Below are 20,956 nucleotides of genomic sequence, written 5' to 3' on the forward strand. Positions count from 1 at the left end.
GCATAGCTGGCTAGGGAAGCATTAGTGAGCCAGGGACAAAATTATAAATACCAAGATCTGTTACTGTCTCTCACATTCCTGGTAATAAACTCCAGATTTAGGCTTAAAATGTTGCATGTCTCTCTCTAATTAAATATCCTCTATGCTATGCTGTAAGTAAAAGCTACTCAACAATTAATAATATTTTATAGCCCAAACAATTACCATTTGGATAACACAGAGATTGGATAAAACCACTTCTCTGCACAGCTAAAAATCTCTCTTTTTTTAATTTCCTTACTTGGCCCTTCTCAATACAAGATGTTTGGGTTAGTTTTGACTTTGAGGTAGATTTTTTAAAAGACAAACAGTCAGCATTTCCTTTGATAGTTTGCCTACACCTTGATCTATAAATCTTCTTCACCTTGACAAACCAAATTTTGTAAGCCATGATGTACATTTAAAAGAGCCTGAATAAGCATTTGAGAAGTGAAAAGGACATTTCATAGTGCATTTTTGCCATTTGGGGCTGCCAGGAAATGCTTCTGTACATTCTCATGACTGGTAGTGTTAATTTTAGAGAATATAATTTTAAAAATGAAGTCTCTTTAGAGTAGTTTAAGATCAAAGCAAAGCAAAACACTGATTTTTCATTAATTGAAAAATGTTTTAAGTAAGATTTTATGGCTGTAAGTGTCTTTATATAATCTAATCCCCTAATTTGAAAACCATGGAAATTGAAGAATATATAATTGAGTGACTCAACCCAAGATTTAAAACATTTTGTTTTGATATAAGCTTGACTTTGTAGTTAGAAGCTTTCTGATTCAAAGCAGGTTGTATCAGAGGTTAATTGAAAGTCTGTTTATCAGGTTTTTCCTAAAAAAAAAATCACTATATTTAAATGTAAATGACAGAGGACAGGGATAGATAAGTGCCAGGAAATGTTTAGTCGTGGTGGCTTTTATTTCTCAGCATGGCAACAGATATTTTGGATGAAATCCACTTTTACTTTTTGTTTTGGTGGGATGTAGGATGCTGGAAGTCTTAGAATTTGAAATTTGATTTTAGAATTTGTAGAGCAGTGGGAAGTGGCAGGTGTGGAAGCTAAAGGAAAGCAATCCTATGATTAATAAGAAGTAGTTAGAGATAAGATTAACCTTAGGAAAGATATTAAATCCCCAGCACAGAGTAGTGATTCTCAAATCTAGTTTTGTATAAGAATCCTTTGAGAATCTAAATAAACTGTAGATTATAAATCTAATACCCCAGAAATTATGGCTCAGATGTTTTGAGATAGAATTCAGGAAACACACCATACCCCTCCCCCCAGTTTGGGAAACATTGACAAGAGTTTTTGTCTATTATAATCATGTTATTTTTCCCTTTTCTCATTCCACCAAGGGACTGGGAAATTTAAGTGGGTTATACAAGAATTGTATTTCCGTTTGAATCTTAACCGTCCTTACTAAGGCTCAAGTTGCTCAACTTTAAGATAGAGATGATAAAAAGATGAGTTGTAAAATGCTTACTCTGTAAATTGCAAATAATAAATATTTACAAATTTGATAGGTCTTATTATTTTATGACTTTTATAACAATAATAATAACAACAACAATAATAGCCTGACCAAAATCTATACATAAGATTCCAGTTGGAATAAATTATTAATGGGTCAGGGTCAGGTATAAAATAATCAAATTTGACTCTGTTTAAAAAATGTGCTCTATAAAGAGCTGCTTCCAGCCGTAGTGGAAAAAACAAGGCGCAGGTTTGCCCTCCTGTGTCAAATAACTAGAAAACTGAGAAAAATATAGAAGACAACAGTTTTTAGACATTAGCCAACAGGCAGATAAGATCTGTGATTCCTGTAAAAAAGGAAAAAGAGAATTGCATGATTGTCCTGAATTTCTGCCTAGAGGATGATATTGCAGATTGTGGAGATGGGAGGGAGATCCCAAGAGGAGCACAGAGGATTCACTGAGTTGAGGAAACAGAAATAAGAATTCAAAGAAGCTGAAGGCCAGGTTTTGGAAAGGATGGGCCTTCATTGGAAAAGAGTTCCAGAATCTGCATAAGGGTCTCCTTGAGTCTTTGCTGACGATGGAGACATGCATGTGTGAATTGAAACTCCTCGAGGCAGGCAAAGATTAGCCTGGGAGTTGGGATCTGAATGGTTCCCAGAGCTCACATAGACTGGAGAATTGTTTGATTCCCACCAGAGTAGAGAGTCCTTAGTGATCACTCATGTCATTCAGTAGAGACCCCAGAGGGGCCTCAGTTTAGTAACAACTTAGCAGAGAAGGGCTATGCTAGAACCACCCTAACAAAGCTTACAAACAGGACTTGAAAGGATGAAACTGACTTGCAAGTAAGTCAACTGCCACCCAGAATGGAGTAGAGTCCAACACGCTTTAAAGAAAGACAATAAAAATCTAGATACCAAAATGTAAAATTTACAACATCCAGTATCCAAAAAAAATTACCTGATAGGAGAACAACCAGTAAGATGGTGGCAGAGTAAGGAGCTCCTAGAGTCAGCTCCTTCTACAGGGCAGTTAGTAATCACCTAGCGCTATCCTAAAGCAACTGTTTGGGGTCTCCAGGACCAGAAGAGCATCCTGCAACATTCTTGAAAGAATGGAAGGAGGAGACTGCTCATGTGCAGAGAAGATTTGTAAGTAGAGCACTCCACATCCCAGAGGCTGGTTCCCATCCTCCACTAGAGGCACAAGCCACCTTGGGAGGTATTCCACAGTGGGAATTGGAAGCCCTACTTCCCAAAAATGGGGGAGGAAGAGACAATTGGGTACCAACTTCAGCTACTGATTAGTAAATTCAATGGGGTAAAGTATAATCACAAGAACACCTAAAGTTTGCAACAGTCCAAGTCAGAAAGAGGCCAGTAGATGCCATTTTAACTCCTCCCCTGGCACAAGGGGAAGCAGATGGATTGAAAATCACAGTGCTGGTGGGGACCAGCTTCTTTCTATCCAGATCAGATTGCAGCTATAGCGTACGCCCCAGCCCCACCTCCAGCAGGGAAGAAGCTGGGGAGACCTTCTCCAGCCTCTCCAGGAAAATACAGGCCATGCTGCGGAGGCCGGTGATCATCCTACTCTGGAAGAGCAAGCCACCTCAGGAGCTCTTCTGTGGTTGGAATTGGAAGATCCATTTCCAAAAAACAGGAAAGGAAGAGACAGTTAGCCACTGATTTCAGCTACTGCTTAGTAAATTTAGCTGGCTAAAGTATAATATTAAGAACAGCTAAAGTTTGACCCTGTCCATGTCAGAAAGAAGCTGGTAGACGCCATTTTGACTCCACCCCCAGCAAGAGGGGAAGCTGGGCTGACTGAAAATGAGATGGCTAAAGAGATTAAGGAGAGTAAGGAGACATTGGATGAGGGCAAAGAAGAATTTGAAAGCATACATAGAAAAAATAGCAGATCTTATGGTAATGAAAAGTGTGATAAATGAAATTTAAAATAAACTGGAATCATATAATAGCAGATTTGAGGAGGCAGAAGAAAGGATTGGAGAGCTTGAAGAAATGTCCCCTGAAAGTGAACATACAAAAGAAAGATGGAGAAAAGATTGGAAAAAATTGAAAAAGTTCTCAGAGAACTAAATGACAGCAAGAGATGTGCAAACATACATATCATGGGTGTCTTAGAAGGAGAATAGAAGGGAAAAAGAAATAATGGTAGAAAATTTCCCACCTCTATTGAAGGACCTGGATATCCATTTCCAAGAAGCACAGTGTACTCCTGTCTGAATAAATATTAATAGACCATCTTTGAGACACATACTAATCAGAATGTCAAATGCCAAAGACAAAGAGAGAATACTGAAAGCAGCAAGAGAAAAGCAATGCATAGCATATAAGGGATACCCAATAAGATTAAGTGCTGATTTCTCATCAAAAACCATGGAGGAAAGAAAACAATGGTATGATATATTTAAGATACTGCAAGAGAAAAACTTCCAGTGAAGAATCTTATATCCAGCAAGACTATCTTTAGAAAATGAGGGTGAGTTTAGAATATTCACAGATATACAGAAACAGAGTGTGAAAACAAGAGACTGGCTTTGCAGAAAATACTAAAAGGTGTGCTACAGCCTGAAAATAAAACACAGGAGAGAGAGGCTTGGAAGAGAGTATAGAAATAAAGATTATATCTGTAAAAGTAACTCAAAGTTTCAAAAGAGTGGTGCAAATAAAATCTGACAGATAAAACCAAAATATTCAGGAATAAACTTAACCAATAATATAAAGCACTTGTATTAAAAAAACTACAACTCATTGTTAAAAGAAATGTAAAAAGACCTATATAATTGGAAGAACATTCCATGCTCACAGATTGGAAGACTAAATATCATTAAGATGTTAATTCTATGCAAATTGATATACAGATTCAGTGTAATCCTGATTAAAAATTCCACTAGCATTTTTTAAATAAATGGAAAGCATGGTTATCAAAATTATTTGGAAGGATAAGGGGTCCTGATTAGTCAGAAACATCTTAAAAAGTAAAAGCAAAGATGGAGGACTCTCACTTCCAGACTTTAAATCATATTACCTAGTTACAGTGGTAAAAACAGCATGGGACTGGCATAAAGACAGACACATAGACCAATGGAACTGAATTTATGGTTCAGAAACAGACCCTGTTCAGAAACAGGGTCAAGAGATTTTTGATTAGCCTGTCAAACTCACCCAGCTCAGGCAGAGCAATCCATTCAACAAATGGTGCTGAAAGAACTGGATATCCATAGCCAAAATAAGGAAAGAGGACCCCTATCTCACACCTTATACAAAAACTAACGCAAAATGGAACAAAACTCTAAATATGAAAGCAAGAACCATAAAGCTTCTAGAAGAAAATGTAGGAAAATATCTTCAAGACCTGGTGGTAGGTGGAGGATTCTTAAAGGAGATAAGAGGAGGACCAAGGTGGATTACTGATGTTTAATGTGTGTAGAAGTTTTAATTAACTTTACTGTGAAAGTGTGGAAATGTATAGAATTGATGGTAGCACATTATAGTGAGTAACAGCTGGTTTCTAAAGGGGATTGTGACTGAAAAGGATAGTCTAGGGATGTAAATGCCAATTGACAGAAAGCTAGAGAATAATCTAGGGACTGAATAGGACAGTAAACCCAGAGGTGGATGAAAATTATAGTTGATGGCAGAGATGCAAGAGTGATCTTTGTGAGCTAGAACAGATATGCATCACCATTGCAGAGTGCTGGAAATGTGGAGAAGCATAGGAAAAATACAACTGGAATAACCTATGGACTATTGTTAATGGTAATAATGTAATATTCGTGCACCTATGCCAAAGATGTAGTGTTGATAATGCGTGAATATGGAAAAAGTGTTCCAAATATATGCTATGGACCTGATAATAATCTGAGATTATCTCATAATCTGTAACAGATGTGCCACCACAATGTGATGTGTTGATAAAGGGGTGTTATATGGGAATTCTGCACAAAGGCATGACTGTTTTGTAAGTTTACAACTTCTGTCATAAAAATATATTTAAAAAATAGTAATAGGGTAGGTTAGGGGGAAAATAAACCAAATGTAAGATAAGGACTATAGTTAGTAGTAAGATTTTGACAATATTCTTTCATAATTTGTAAAAAATGTCTCATAACACTACAAGGTATTGGTGGTAGGTTGATGTATGGGACTGCTGTATGATGTTATGCATGTTTGTTTTGCAGGTTCACAACTTTTACTATACACTTATTGTTTATGTATATTCATGTATAAATGATATAATAATAATTATAATAATAGGGTAGGTTGGGGGGGAAATGCACCAAATATAAGATACTTTGGTTAGTAGTAATATTTTGAGCATTCTCTTTAAACATTAGTTAAAAATATCTCACAACAATGCAAAGTATTGGTGGTAGGGTGAAGAATGAGAGCCCTCTATGATGTTATGCATGTTTGTTTTGTAAGTTCCCAAGCATTACTATACACTTATTGTTTATGTATGTTTATGTATGAGTGACATATTTCTATAAATGAAAAAAATTTTTAAAAAATAAATTAACCATTTTAGAGAGTGCACTCAGTGGCAAAAAAAAAAAAAAAATTACCTACTAGGCCAAACAGAAAACAGAATAATAATGAAGGAAAAATAAATAACTAAATGATGAATAGAAATAGGCCAAGAAATGATAGAGATGATGGATAGCAAAGAAGGGGGTTAAAAACTTATTTTAAATATTGTGAAATATTTAAAGGGAAATATGAACATAGTAAGGAAAAAAATGGAAGATATAAAAAGAACCAGTGGAATTTCTAGAAATGAAAAATACAATATCTAAAATAATAAATTTATTATATGGGATTAACAGCATATTAGATACTTGAGAATGAAAGATTAGTGAATTTGAAGGCATAGAAATTAAAACTATTCAAAATAAAGTACAGAAATAAAAATAAACAGAATCTCATTGACTTGTGGGATAGTGTCAAATGATATAACTTATATGCCATTGAAGTCCTAGAAAAGGAGAAAATATATTAGATGAGATAAAATAAAAAAAAAAATCTGAAATTTGATAAAAACTATAAGCCAACAGATCCAAGTAACTAAGTGAGCCCCAAGCAAAATTAACACAAAGAAAATCATGCCAAAGCAGATAATAATCAAATTACTGAAAGCCAATATCAAAGGGAAAAATCTTAAAAGTAAAGCAGGAAAGAAACATTAAATTCAGAGGTAAATATGGTAAGAATCTTCTTGTCAGAAAATATGCAACAGAGAAGTAAATGAAATGGCATCTTTGAAGTACTGAAAGAAAAAAAGAGGCTTATATAGGATCCCAGACCAGCAAAAATATCTTTAAAAAATGAAGGTAAAATGCTTTTTCAGACATATAAAAGTTGAAGGAATTTGTCACTGGAAGAGCTATGCTACAAGAGATGTTAAAGGAGATTCTTCAAGTGGAAGGTTCTACACCATTGAATGAAGAACTCAGGGAACTATAAATATATAGGTAAATATTTTTTTCTTTTTATAAAATTACATGGTGCTGAGTTTTTTGGTTTTTTTTTTTAAAGATTTATTTTATTTATATACCTCACCCCCCACCACCACTTGCTTGCTGTCTGCTCTCTGTGTCCATTTGCTGTGCATTCTTGTGTGTCTGTGTATCTCCCTTTGTTGTGTCATCTTGCTGCACCAGCTCTCCATGGGTGTGGGCTGTCAGCTCTCCATGGCATGGGCCAGCTTGCCTTCACAAGGAGGCCTTGGGATGCAAACTCTGGGCCTCCCATATGGTAGATGGGAGCCCAATCGGTTGAGCCACGTCTGCTTCTCATAGGTAAATATTTTTTAAAAATCTCATTTTGAAAATTTCTTTAAGACTGTTAACTCTATAAAGTGAGAATAGTAACAATATATCAGTGTATGTAGAAGTAAAATCTTTAACAATAGCACAAATGATAAGAGAAGAGAAATAGAAGTATTTCGTATTAAGGTTCTAATATTTTATATGAAGTAATAATGTGTTATTTGAAGTTAGGATGTGATAACTTAAAGACATATAATGTAAACTGTAGAGTAACCCCTAAAATATAAAGAAAAAAATTTATAGCTAATAAAGCAATAATGGAGAAAAAATGGAACCCTTAAAAAATAATTCAAATAATCTAAATGAAGTGAGGGAAAAGGAACAAATGTGAGATGGGACAAGTAGAAAATATATAGAAAAATGGTAGGCTTAAATGCATGCAAATAATAATTACATGATATGTAAATAATCTAAACAGCACAATTAAAAAACAGAAACTGTCAGGATGAATTTTTAAAAAGCAATACCCAACTACATATAATATACAAGAAACCTACTTTAAATATGAAGACACATATAAGTTAAAAGAAGAAAGCAGAAAATATTTTATCATGTAAACAATATTCATAAGAAATCTCCAGGGGCAGTGAAGTAAACATCTGCATAATGCATATTAACAGGGCTAAAGAGTATTTTATGATGTTATAGCATTCAATTAATCAAGAAACCATAACAATCCTAAGTAGCAGAGCCTTAAAATGGATCTTCATGAAACAAAACTGATAGAACTAAAAGGAGAAATCCACAGATCCACAAGTAAAGTTAGAAACTCCAGCATTCCTCTCTCAATAATCAATAGAAGTAGACAGAAAATCAATAAATATGTAGAAAACATGAACAACATTATTAACTAACCTGACCTTAGTAACATTTATAGGCTATTCCAACAAACAATAGGAGAGTAAACGTTCATTTCAAGTACCTAGGCTATAATCACCAAGATAATTCATTTGCTGGTCCCTAAACAAGTCATTCAGTAAATTTAAAAGATTTATAATCGTACAAAATATGTTCTTTCAGCACAATAGAATTCAATTAGACTCTAATAGCAAAGATATCTGGAAAATTGCCAGATAACTGGAAGTTAAGTAACACTCCTCTAAATAATCCATGGGTCATAAAACAAATCATTTGGAAAATTAGAAATTTTTTTTAATTAAATGAAAACATCATATATCAAAAAGTAGGGATTTATATCTTTAAATGCTTATGTTGAAAAAAATGAGAGAAAGTCTCAAAAATCAATAATCTAAATATTCCCTTAAGAACCTAAAAAAAAGAGCAAATTAAATTAAAAATGTGTAGACGAAAGAAAAATATGAAGCAGACATTAAAACATAGAAAATGGACAAACAATTGAGAAAATCAATGAAACCAAACTTTTAAAAATCAGCAAAATAAATAAATCATTAGCTAGATTGAGCAAGGGGGAAAAAAGGAGATACAAATGACCAATATTAGGAATGAAATATGGGATATCATTAGAGATCCTACTGATAACATAAGAGGATATTGAGGGAATATTATGAATAACTTTTTGCCATTAATTGAAATAGTTAATCCAAATAGATAATTTCCTTGAAAGACACTACTAGCAAAGTTGATATAAAAAAGTAAAAAATATGAATAGTCCTATATCTAGTAAGGAAATTAAATTCATATTTAAAACCTTACCACAAAGAAAGTGTCATGCCTAGATGATTTCACTCATGATTTCTATCAAATAGCTATGGGAGAATATTAGCTAATCCTACAACAAATTCTTTCAGAAACTAGAAGAGAAAGAACCTCTCTCAACTCATTTTATGAGGTCAGAATCCTTTATAGAAAATCCATATGAAGATATTACCTTAAAAAGAGAAAAATATTCAAACACAGCTAAAAATATTAACAAAATTTTAGCAAATCAAATTCTGCAATATACCAAAAAGGTAATATGCCATGACAATGTGAGATTTATCCCAGGACTGCAAAGGTGGTATAAAATATGAAAATCAATCAATACACTTCATAGAACATAATATTATTTCAATAGATGCAGAAAATGCATTTAACATTCACGATAGAACCCTCTCAGCAAACTAGCAAGGGAAACTTCTTCAACCTAATAAAGGACATCTACCAAAAATCTACAACTAATATTATATTTAATGGTCCAAGACTAAAAGTTCACACATTATTGGTGGGAATGTAAAATGGTATACCTGCTTTGGACCATAATCAGGCAGCTTCTTAAAAAGTTAAAAATAGAAACTTTCAGGGAAATCTCCAGGGGCATTGAGTTCCAGGACATAGTCCCTCCACCAAAACAACTATTAAACAGGCAGAACTGTCAGAAACAACTATTTTGAAATTCCAGAGGTCAGGGGAGCGCTATACAGCTTCCGTGGAAGAGCATGAGGAAGAGACTGATAAATTATGTGGAGTTTATCCCTGGCATGCAAGGTTGGTTCAACATAAGAAAATCAATTAATGTAATACACAAAATTAACAAAATGAAGGGAAAAAAACACATGATCACCTCCATTGATGCAGAAAAGGCATTTGACAAAATATAGCACCCTATCCTGATAAAAACACTTAGAGCACTAGAAATTGAAGGAAACTTCCTCAACATGATAAAAGGCATATATGAAAAGCCCACAGTTAATATTCTATTTAATGTGAAAGGCCAAAAGCTTCCCCTGTGAAATCAGGAACAAGACAAGCTTGCTCACTATCATGACTGTTATTCAACATTTTCCTGGAAGTTCTTGCCAGAGGGAAATAAAAAAAATAAACAAAACGTATCCAAATTGGAGAGGGAGAAATAGAACATTCCTTATTTGCAGATGATAGAACCTTATATACAGAAACTCCTGAAAAAATCCACAACAAAGTTGCTGCTGGAGCTAATAAATGAATTCCGCAAAATGGTGGGGTACAAGATCAACACTGCAAAATCAGTAGTGTTTCTATACACATGCAATGAACAATTAGAAGAAGAAATCAAGAAAAAAATCCACCTATGATAGCAACTAAAATAATTAAATATCTAGGAATAAGTCTAACCAAGGAATTAAAGAACTTGTACACAGAACACTACCAAATATTGTTTTTAAAAATTATGAAGATCTAAATAAATGGAAGTACATTCCATGTTCATGGATTGGAAAACTAAATATCATTTATTTATTTATTTATTTATTTTTTTTAAAGATTTATTTATTTATTTAATTCCCCCCCCTCCCCTGGTTGTCTGTTCTTGGTGTCTATTTGCTGCGTCTTGTTTCTTTGTCCGCTTCTGTTGTCGTCAGCGGCACGGGAAGTGTGGGCGGCGCCATTCCTGGGCAGGCTGCACTTTCTTTTCACGCTGGGCGGCTTTCCTCACGGGCGCACTCCTTGCGCGTGGGACTCCCCCACGCGGGGGACACCCTTGCGTGGCACGGCACTCCTTGCGCGCATCAGCACTGCGCATGGCCAGCTCCACACGGGTCAAGGAGGCCGGGGCTTGAACCGCGGACCTCCCATATGGTAGACGGACGCCCTAACCACTGGGCCAAAGTCCGTTTCCCCTAAATATCATTTAGATGTCAACACTACACACAGCAATTTATAGATTCAATGCAATCCCATTCAAAAGGACCATAAGAAAATCTATGAACAACTGTATGCCAACAAATTAGACAACTTAGATGAAATGGTCAAATGCCTAGTTACACCCAAACAAACTACACTGACTCTAGAAGAAATAGAATATCTCAACAGACCAATTACAACTAAAGATATTGAATCAGTAATCAAAAACCTCCCAAAAAAGAAAAGCCCAGGACCAGATGGCTCAACAGGTGAACTCTACCAATCATTCCAAAAAGATTCATACCATTCCTGCTCAAATTCTTCCAAAAAAGTGAAGAGGAGTGAATACTTACTGTCTCTATGAGGCCAATATCATCTTTTTTTTTTTTTTTTTTTTTTTTTTTTAAAGATTTATTTATTTATTTAATTCCCCCCCCTCCCCTGGTTGTCTGTTCTTGGTGTCTATTTGCTGCGTCTTGTTTCTTAGTCCGCTTCTGTTGTCGTCAGCGGCACGGGAAGTGTGGGCGGCGCCATTCCTGGGCAGGCTGCTCTTTCTTTTCACGCTGGGCGGCTCTCCTCACGGGCGCACTCCTTGCACGTGGGGCTCCCCTACGCGGGGGACACCCTTGCGTGGCACGGCACTCCTTGCGCGCATCAGCACTGCGCATGGGCCAGCTCCACATGGGTCAAGGAGGCCCGGGGTTTGAACCGCGGACCTCCCATATGGTAGACGGACGCCCTAACCACTGGGCCAAAGTCCGTTTCCCCAATATCATCTTGATACCAAAACTAGATACAAAGATACTGTAAGAAAAGAAAATTATAGACCAATTTCTCTTATGACTATAGATGCACAAATTCTCAGCAAAGTACTTGCAAGTTGAGTCTGACAGCACATTTAAAGTATTATACACCATGGTTAAGTGGATTTTATCCCCAGTATTCAATGATGGTTCAACACAAGAAAATCAATTAATGTAATATACAACATTAACAAAACGAAGGGCAAAAACCACATAATCATCTTGATTGATGCAGAAAAGTCACTTGAAAAAATCCAGCATCATTTCCTGAAAAAAGTCATTTGAAGATATGAATAGAAGGAATCTTCTTCAACATGATAAAGGGTATATATAAAAAACCCAAAGCTAACATCATACTTAATGATGAAAGACTGAAACCTTTTACTCTAAGATCTGGAAGAAGACAAGGATGCCCACTGTCACTATTGTCACATAATACTGTGCTAGAAGTTTAGCCAGAGTGTTACGTAAGAAAAAGAAATAAATAGCATTCAAATTGGATAGGAAAAGTAAAACTTCCATGATTTGTGTGTATGTATATGTGTGTATACATATATATGTATTTAATATTATTCTGTCATAAAAGGGAATAAAGTCCTGATACATGTGACAAAATGGATGGACCTTGAAGACTTTCTGTTGAGTGAAATAAGCCAGACACAAAAACACAAATATTTTATGATCTCACTGTTATGATCTACTCATAATAAGCAAGCTCATAGAGTAAGAAGCCAGTAAATATGTTACCAGGAGATAGATTGGGGTTAGAGAATGGGGAGTTGATGCTTAACTTATATACAATTTTTCTTTATGCTGATTGTACATATTTGGAAATGGATGGTAGTGATGGTAGCATATTTATGTGAATGGAATGTACAGCCCTGAACTATGTAGGTGAATGTAGGTAAAAGGGGAAATTTTAGGATATAAAAATTGCTAGAATTAAAAATTAAAAGATAAAAGATAGGATGCTACAACACAGTGAACCCTATTGTAGACAATGGACTATAGTATATAGTACAAGTATAAGAATGTCCTTTTATGACTTATAACTAAGGTATGATACTGATATAAGGAGTATATAATATAAGGAGTATATGATACTGACATAAGGAGTATAATAGTAGGGTGGTATATGGGGAAAATACACCTAATATAAGTAATGGGTAATAGAACTATTTTAATAATCCTTCATCAATTGTAACAAAGGTAACTACTGTTGAAGAAAGTACAATTATTAAAAAGTGTTATCAATTACAACAAATGTTCCACATCAATGCACTGTGTTGGTGGTGGGGTGGTGTATGGGAATCTTGTATTTTATGCATGATTGTTGCATAAACCCACAACTTCAACTAATAAAGGGAAAAATGTAAAAAACTAGAATGAAAAATTAAACACACATCTACCATTAGACCTGAAGATTCCAGTTCCAGGTATATACTTAAAAGAAGTGAAAATACATGTCTTCACAAAGACTTGTACATCAATGTTCATAGCAAGCAGCTTTATTCATAAAAGTCTAAACCTGGAAACAACTCTAATATCCATTATCAGGTGAATGGATAAGCAAAGTGTGGCATGTTCTTACAGTGGAACACTACTCAGTAATAAAAAGGAATACACTATTGATACATGCAACGGCATGGGTAAAACTCAAAAACATTTTGAGCAAAAGACTCCAGACACAAAAGCATCTGCTTTCATGATTCCATTTAAATGAAACTCTAACAATGAAAAACTAATCTATGGTGAAAGAAAACAGGTCAACGTTTACCTGGAGTTGGGATTGGGGACTGGAATATGGACTGGGAAAAATGCAAGGAAATATTTTAAGGTGATAGAATTATTTTATGTCTTGACTGTGCTGATGGCTATATAGGTGTATACATCTGTCAAAACACTTAACTTGTACACTTAAAGCATGTACATTTTATTATATGTAAGAATTGTATATAATTATAACAATAATGTTGATTTAAAAATATATTCTATAATGTTCTCTGCTTTACTGTTTTATTATTCATATACTCGTTTATCAAATGTTTAGTTGTCAGCCACTGTGCTAGGACTTTGATAAAACAGACAGACAAGGAAGTTTCCCTTTTGAACATTTCATCGTTGTAGAGAAAGTGGATTAAATGTGAAAAAGAAATGTTACACAAAACTGGTGCATAGCTGCGTTATTCATAACTGCCTCAAAGTGGAAACAACCCAAATGTCCATCAACTGATGAACGAAAAAACAAAATGTGGTATATCTATACAATGGAACATTATTCAGCCATAGAAAGGAGTGAAATACTGGTATATGCTACAACATGAATGAACCTCAAAAACATTATGCTAAGTGAAAGAAGCCAGACACAAAGGGATGCATATTATAAGATTCCATTTATATATCTAGAATAGACATATCCACAGAGATAGAAAGTAGCTTAGCAGTTGCCAAGGGCTTGTCAAAGGGGTATGGGCATGGTGAGTGACTGCTAATGGGCATGGCAAGTTCTGGCATTAGACAGTGGTGATGATTGTACAGCATTGTGAATACACTAAAACCCACTGAATCGTCAACTTTAAAGGATGAGGTTTATGGTACGTGAATTTCATCTCATCCTAGTCTGCCAGGCTGCTATGAAACACCACATGAGAATTTATTGGCTCCTGGTTTCAGAGGCCAGAAGTCTCAAATCAAGGTACCAGAAAGGCCGGCTCTCTTCTTGAAGTCTGCAATGCTCTGGAGCTGGTTTGGAACAACCTTGTGGGGTTCCTTGGTATCTCTGCCTTTCTTTCTCTTTGTGTCTGCTCTTTCCTTCCAGTTTCCACTAATTCTCCCTGTGGCCTTTTTTGATGGACTGCATCCAAATATCTTTTGCTAAAAAAGGACTTCAGTAATATGGATGAAAACCTCCCTGATTCAGCTGAGCCACACCTAAAAGGATCTTAGAAGATCCAATGCACAAACGACTCCACACCTTAACTGATAACATCTTCAAAGGGTCCTATTTACAAATTGTTGAGGTACATAATTCAGTCTACCACATATCTCAATAAAAATTTTACTTTTAAACAAAAAGAAAGCATAGAATGAACAAATGGAAGAACAATGGCATGTCATGATAAGAATTAGGATGCAATGATACAGAGGAACAGGAGAGGAGTTATTAGAGAGGGCAGGTGAGGAAGCTTCTTGAAGGGAGCTTTGAGAAGGGGCCAACCATGTGCTAAATAGTACTTGAAGCATGGAAGTGTTTTGTCTAAATCTAACAACTGATGAGAACAGAGGCAGGAATGATACACAATGAAGTTGATGAACGTGTTCAAGTCCAAATCAAGTACACCCTAATAGGCCAGAGTAACAAGATTAGATGACACTTCTTTTTGTTTGCTTTAATAAAAAAATGATTTTGGTAAATAAGAGGTGGAAATTTTATGGTTTTAGATTTGATCAGCTTTAAGTAGAAAGCCATTGTAGATATTTCAGATAAAGCCATTTGGAACTCAAAACCAATGTGTGTGCATGTGTGTGTATGTGTGTGTGTGTCAGGGGAAAACCCCAGAGTGTAATACTAGTTTTAAGTGGTTAAGAAATTTCTTGAAGGTTGACTCTACAAATCTAGATGCAAGATGACCAACACCAGTTGTTACAAGTTCAGGTCAAAATGAAAAACTGAGAGTTTGCTCCCTTTTCCACAATTAGTACAAGTTCTTGGCATAAGTACAGGCATACGTATAGCTGTACAAACTCTGAAGAGCCAGTGAAAGTATTTACATGTATATACATAGAAAGAAATTGCCCATGGGAGTAAAGTGTTTTTATTCAAGACTAAAAATTTCAAGTCTGTATCTAATATCACAGAGCAAATGACATTTTCTGGGACTAACTGCCCAGTTACCAACTTACCCATAATTTGCCACTGATTAGAACTAGGCAATTATCATTGTAATTTGTCTTTATTGGCCTCATTTTCCACTTGAAAACATTGTGCCATCATTTTTTTCCAGCCAATGATTCTGAACCCTTTCGGAATTCACATCCTATTTATTATTTATTTCATTTCATAATATCTCTCTATCTCAAGTGGTTGGTTTCATGTGTCTCTGGGATGAATTAAAATTAAACCAGATTTTGAAAATTATTTAAATTTGTCAACATGCCTGAGTAAAGGGTTGCATCAAGATCTAAAGCTAGAAGTTACTCTTAAAAGTTTAGGACACCACAGATGGGAGTTAAAATTAGGTTGAACCACCTAATATTACACATGAGGAAATCTTGGCCCAGAAAGATAACCTAATCAGGGTCTCACAGTGAATTTAGGGTAGCATTAGAAAAGAACAGAGGATCCTTTTGAGGTTGTTCAATTTTTCAAAATGGTATAAAATAATGGGCATCATATCTTCATATGGAAAGGCTGAAAATCTTGCTACACAGAATGAGTTATATGGGATGGAAGAAAATCATAGCAAGATAAGACTAGTAATAAAGTTGACTTGTTCCAAGGATTAGGAAGTTTAGGGTGCAATTAAGAGGGCAGGTTCCAATAAAAGTGAGATATGAAAGAGTACATACTGCATGATTCCATTTATATAGAGATCAAAACCAGGTAAATCTCTCTATGGTGTTAATGTCAAGAGAGAAGTTATCTTGGGGTTTATAGGCAAGGGTGCTGGAATGTTCTAGCTTTTGAACCAGCCAGTGATTACATTGGTGGTTACACAGGTGTGCTTGCTTTAAGAAAATTCACCAAGCTGTATAATTGTGATTTGTATACTTTATATATTTTGTATTCATTATTTATTGCTGCAGAACAAATTACCCCAAAATGTGACTTGGAACAACAACATTATTATCTCAGTCTGAAGGTCAGAAATATGGGCACAGCTTAGGTGGGTTCTTGACTTCAGGGTTTCTCAAGCAAGGTTTTGGGGGGCTTCAGTCATCTCAAGTTTCAACTGGATAAGGATCCACTTGTAAGTTCACTTGTATGGCCGTTGGCAGGTTTCAGTTCCTCTTGGGCCTTTGGACTGAGGGTCTCTGGTACTTTCTGGCTGTTGGCCAGAGGCCACCTTCAGTTCCTGCCACTTGGGCCTCTCCAACATGGCGGCTTGCCTCAACAATGTGTGCAAGCCAAGGAGGCAATAGAGAGAGTGCTAGCAAGATGGAATTCATAGTCTTTTGTGACCTAACCATGAAGAGACATCCCATCACTTGTCATAATCTGTTCATTAGAAGAGACTAACTGGGTCCAGTCCACCTGCAAGGGGAGGAGATTACACAAGGACATGAATACCCAGAGGGAGGAATCTTTGGGAGCCATTCTATCTACCACATATGTTATACTTCAGTAAAAAGTTTATTTTAAAAAATAATGGATGTGGCCCTGCCCCCATTAAGATGGTGGAAGTGAAGTGCCTCTGAGCTCTTTCCCTCCACAGAAGCTTTGAAAAACAGCAAGAACTAGCAGAAACATCTTTTTCAAAGCTCCAGAAAACAAAGGCCTGCAGTAGCAGGACAAGTGCTGAATCTGGAAAAAGGCTATTTAAAAGCAGTAGGATCGCTTGGTGCCCTGGCTGGCTCCTTCCTCATGTCTCACTGGCTTGGCATCGAGCCAGTTCATACTCCCAGTTCAGATCCTTGGCTGTAAGACATACAGTGCAGTGCCTGGGACAGTGAGAAAACTCTTTCCTAGGGAGGAGAGGATATTCATATCCATCTAAGTGGGAAAACTTCTAAGGCTACACACTCATGCCCAAGACAAGATGCATATGCAGAATGGACTAGGGAGGACCCTGTGCTTTGGCCTGGAGCTAATCTTTAAACTCATTGTATGATTTAACTATGAAGCACAGAGTGTGTACAGGTCAAGCGGCAAAGACTGGTAAAGATGTTTCCTTTTCAATCTTCTTCTTCTCTTTCTCTCTCTCTCTCTCTTTTTTTTTTGTTGTTGTTGTTAGTTCCTGGCATTCAAGAAAACTCTGTCATAATCACAGCTGGATACAAGCTTAAGGAACAGATGTCTCAGAGTGTAAATTCCAGCAATAACACAATAAAATATCAAAATGCCCATGTTTCAAGAAAAGTTTACAGAGTACACAAAGAAACAGGAAACACTGGCCCAGGCAAAGGAGAAGATTAAAGCATTAGAAAGTATTGATGAGGAGAACTAGACCAGAGACATACTATAAAAAGACTTAAAAAATGGTTCTAAGTATTCCGAAAGAGCTAAAAGAAAATATGGACAAAAAACAAAAGGAAATCAGGGAAATGATAGATGAACACAAAGAGAGTATCAATAGAGAAATAGAAATTATGTAAAGGAACCAAACAGAGCTGAAGATGGCAGTAACAGAAATTAAAAATTCCCTTTAGGGATTCAACAGCAGATTGGAGCAGGTAGAAGAAGAATCAGCAAACTTAAAGATAAGACCATTGGGAAGCAGACTTGGCCCGGTGGTTAGGGCATCTGTCTACCACACGGTTCAAACCCTCGGCCTCCTTGACCCTTGTGGAGCTGGCCCATGTGCAGTGCTGATGCGCGCAAGGACTGCCGTGCCATGCAGGGGTGTCTCTGCGTAGGGGAGCCCCACGCGCAAGGAGTGCACCCCGTAAGGAGAGCCGCCCAGCACAAAAGAAAGTTCAGCCTGCCCAGGAATGGCGCCGCACACACAGAACTGACGCAACAAGATGATGCAACCTAAAAAAACACAGATTGCCATGCTGCTGACAACAACAGAAGCAGACAAAGAAGAACATACAGCAAATAGACGCAGAGAACAGACAACTGGGGGGGGGGGTGAGGGAAGGGGAGAGAAATAAATAAAATAAATAAATCTTTTTTAAAAAAAGATAAGACCATTTAAATCATCCAGTCTGAGGCGCAAAAAGAAGAAAGAATGAAGAAGTGTGCATAGAACCTGACAAAACTGTGGAATACCACCAAGTATACCAATATATGAATTGTGGGAATCCCAGAAGAAGAGAGAGAAAGGGGAAGAGAGAATATACAAAGCAATATTGGCTGAAAACTTCCCAAACTTAATGAAAGACATGAATAAACACATCCAAGAAGCTCAATGAGTTCCAAACAGGATAAACCCAAATAGACACATTTTATGACAAATTATAATCAAACTCAAAGGCCAAAGATCAAAGAAGCTTTCTAAAAGCTGAAGGTGAGAAGCAGTGTGTCACATACAAGGAAGCTGTGATAAGATTAGGTGCTGATTTCTCATCTGAAGCCATGGAGGCAAGAAGGCAATGATATGAAATACTTATATTTCTGAAAGAAAAAAAAATGCCAGTCAAGAATTCTCTTATCTGGCAAAACTGTTTTTCAAACATGAGGGAGAGATTAAGGTATTCCCAAATCAACAAAATCTGTGGGAGTTCGTCACCACTAGACTGGCTTTACTAGAAATACTAAAAAGAATTCTGCAGGTTGAAAGGAAAGGACACTAGACAGCAGATCAATGCTACATGAAGAGAGAAGGATCTCAAATAAGGGTAATGATGTAGGCACATATAAATGCCAGTACTACTGCATTTTTGGTTTTTAACTCCACTTTTTCTTCCTACAGGATCTAAAAGGCAAATGCATAAAATGTAATGATAAATCAGTGGTTTTAGACTCATAATGTATAAACATGCAATTTATAAAAAGAACTACATAAATATGGGGGACAGAGAGTTATAGAAATACGGTTTGTTTATACCATTGAAGTTAAAGTGTTATCTAAGCAAATGAGCATGTTAATGATTTAGGATGTTAAATTTAAGCCAAATGATAAACTACAAATAAAATATTGAAGAATATACAGGTTCATATAGATAGAAATGAGAGTACAGGTTGTTAGGGATTAGGGGAGGGGAAATGGGAGTTTAATGCCTAATGGGTGTAGGGTTTCTGCTTGGGGATATGGGATAGTGTTAGTAAGGTGGTGACGGTACCACAATATTGTGAATGTGATTAATCCCACTGAATGGTATTCTTGGGAGTAGTTGAGATGGGAAAATTTATGTTATATATAATTTAAAAATAATAAGCAACAAACTTAATGACAATTAAATGCAATATGTGATCCTGGATGGGATCTAGCAAGGAAGAAGGAAAGACTCAAAAGGATATTATTGGGATATATGAAAAAATTGGGATGTAGACTCTGAACTTCATATTGATATTAAATTTCTTGAACTTGATAACTGTACTTAAGGTGGCTATATAAATGAATATCCTTGTTCTTAGGAAATGTACATGGCAGTATTAAGGGTTCAACAGAACATAATATATACAACCTACACTGTAGTGTTCAGAAAATGGATTGATAGACATACAGACATATAGACAGGTGAATGGATAGATATATGGATTGATAAATTGATGAATAGTTAGAATGATAGAATACATGTGGCAAAGTATTAAAATTGGTAGATCTGGGTATCTGGGAGAGAAGGCATATGTTGGATTTCTCTGTACGGACTTTGCATTATTTTTGTAACTTCCCTCTAAGTTTCAAAGTATTTCAAAATAAGTTAAAAAAGTAATGGATACAGGCTCAGGAATCTGGCCAACCTGGACTTAAACCCTGACTCTCCTGCCAGCTGAGAGAGTTTTCTCAAGTCACTTATCTGCTGTAAACTTCAGTTTCTCCACCTACTAAATAGGGATAATATTTTTATCTACTTCTTAGAACTGTTGTAACTATTAAATGAGGTTATGGAAACAATGGCTACAAAACCCTGGATGCAGGACCTGCCACAGAGTGCTCAGTATTAGTTGTTAAATTACTATTGTTATTTAAAAGATATTCTCAAGGTAATTTTCAATGTAAGGATAACAAACAGCACTATATGTCAGACGCTTTGAGGAAGGGGAGGCTCTGAAATGTTAAGCTGTTAAGCAACTTATCTAAAGTCATGCAGCTGAGCTAGGATTTTTTTTTTTTAAGATTTTTTTTTTTCTTTTCCCCTTCCCCGCCTGCCCTGCTCCCCCCAGTTGTCTGCTTTCTATGTCCATTCACTGTGTGTTCTTCTGTGTCCGCTTGTTTTATTGGCAGCGGCACCCGTAATCTGTGTCTTGTTTTGTTGCATCATCTTGCGGCATCAGCTCTCCGTGTGTGTGGTGCCATTCCTGGGCAGGCTGCACTTTTTTTTGGACTGGGCAGCTCTCCTTACAGGGTGCACTCCTTGTGCGTGTGGATCCTCTATGCGGGGGACACCCCTGCGTGGCAGAGCACTC

The 20,956-nt window shown here is 36.3% G+C and overlaps 1 protein-coding gene across 1 annotated transcript in view; it reads right to left on the reverse strand.

Annotated features, from left to right (window-relative positions):
* Positions 1-20,956, reverse strand: part of KAZN (kazrin, periplakin interacting protein) — a 1,179,259-nt gene that overhangs the window by 720,497 nt on the left and 437,806 nt on the right. The window lies entirely within an intron of this gene.

The sequence above is a fragment of the Dasypus novemcinctus genome, chromosome 9 (assembly GCF_030445035.2).
Source record: "Dasypus novemcinctus isolate mDasNov1 chromosome 9, mDasNov1.1.hap2, whole genome shotgun sequence".
NCBI lineage: Eukaryota > Metazoa > Chordata > Mammalia > Cingulata > Dasypodidae > Dasypus > Dasypus novemcinctus.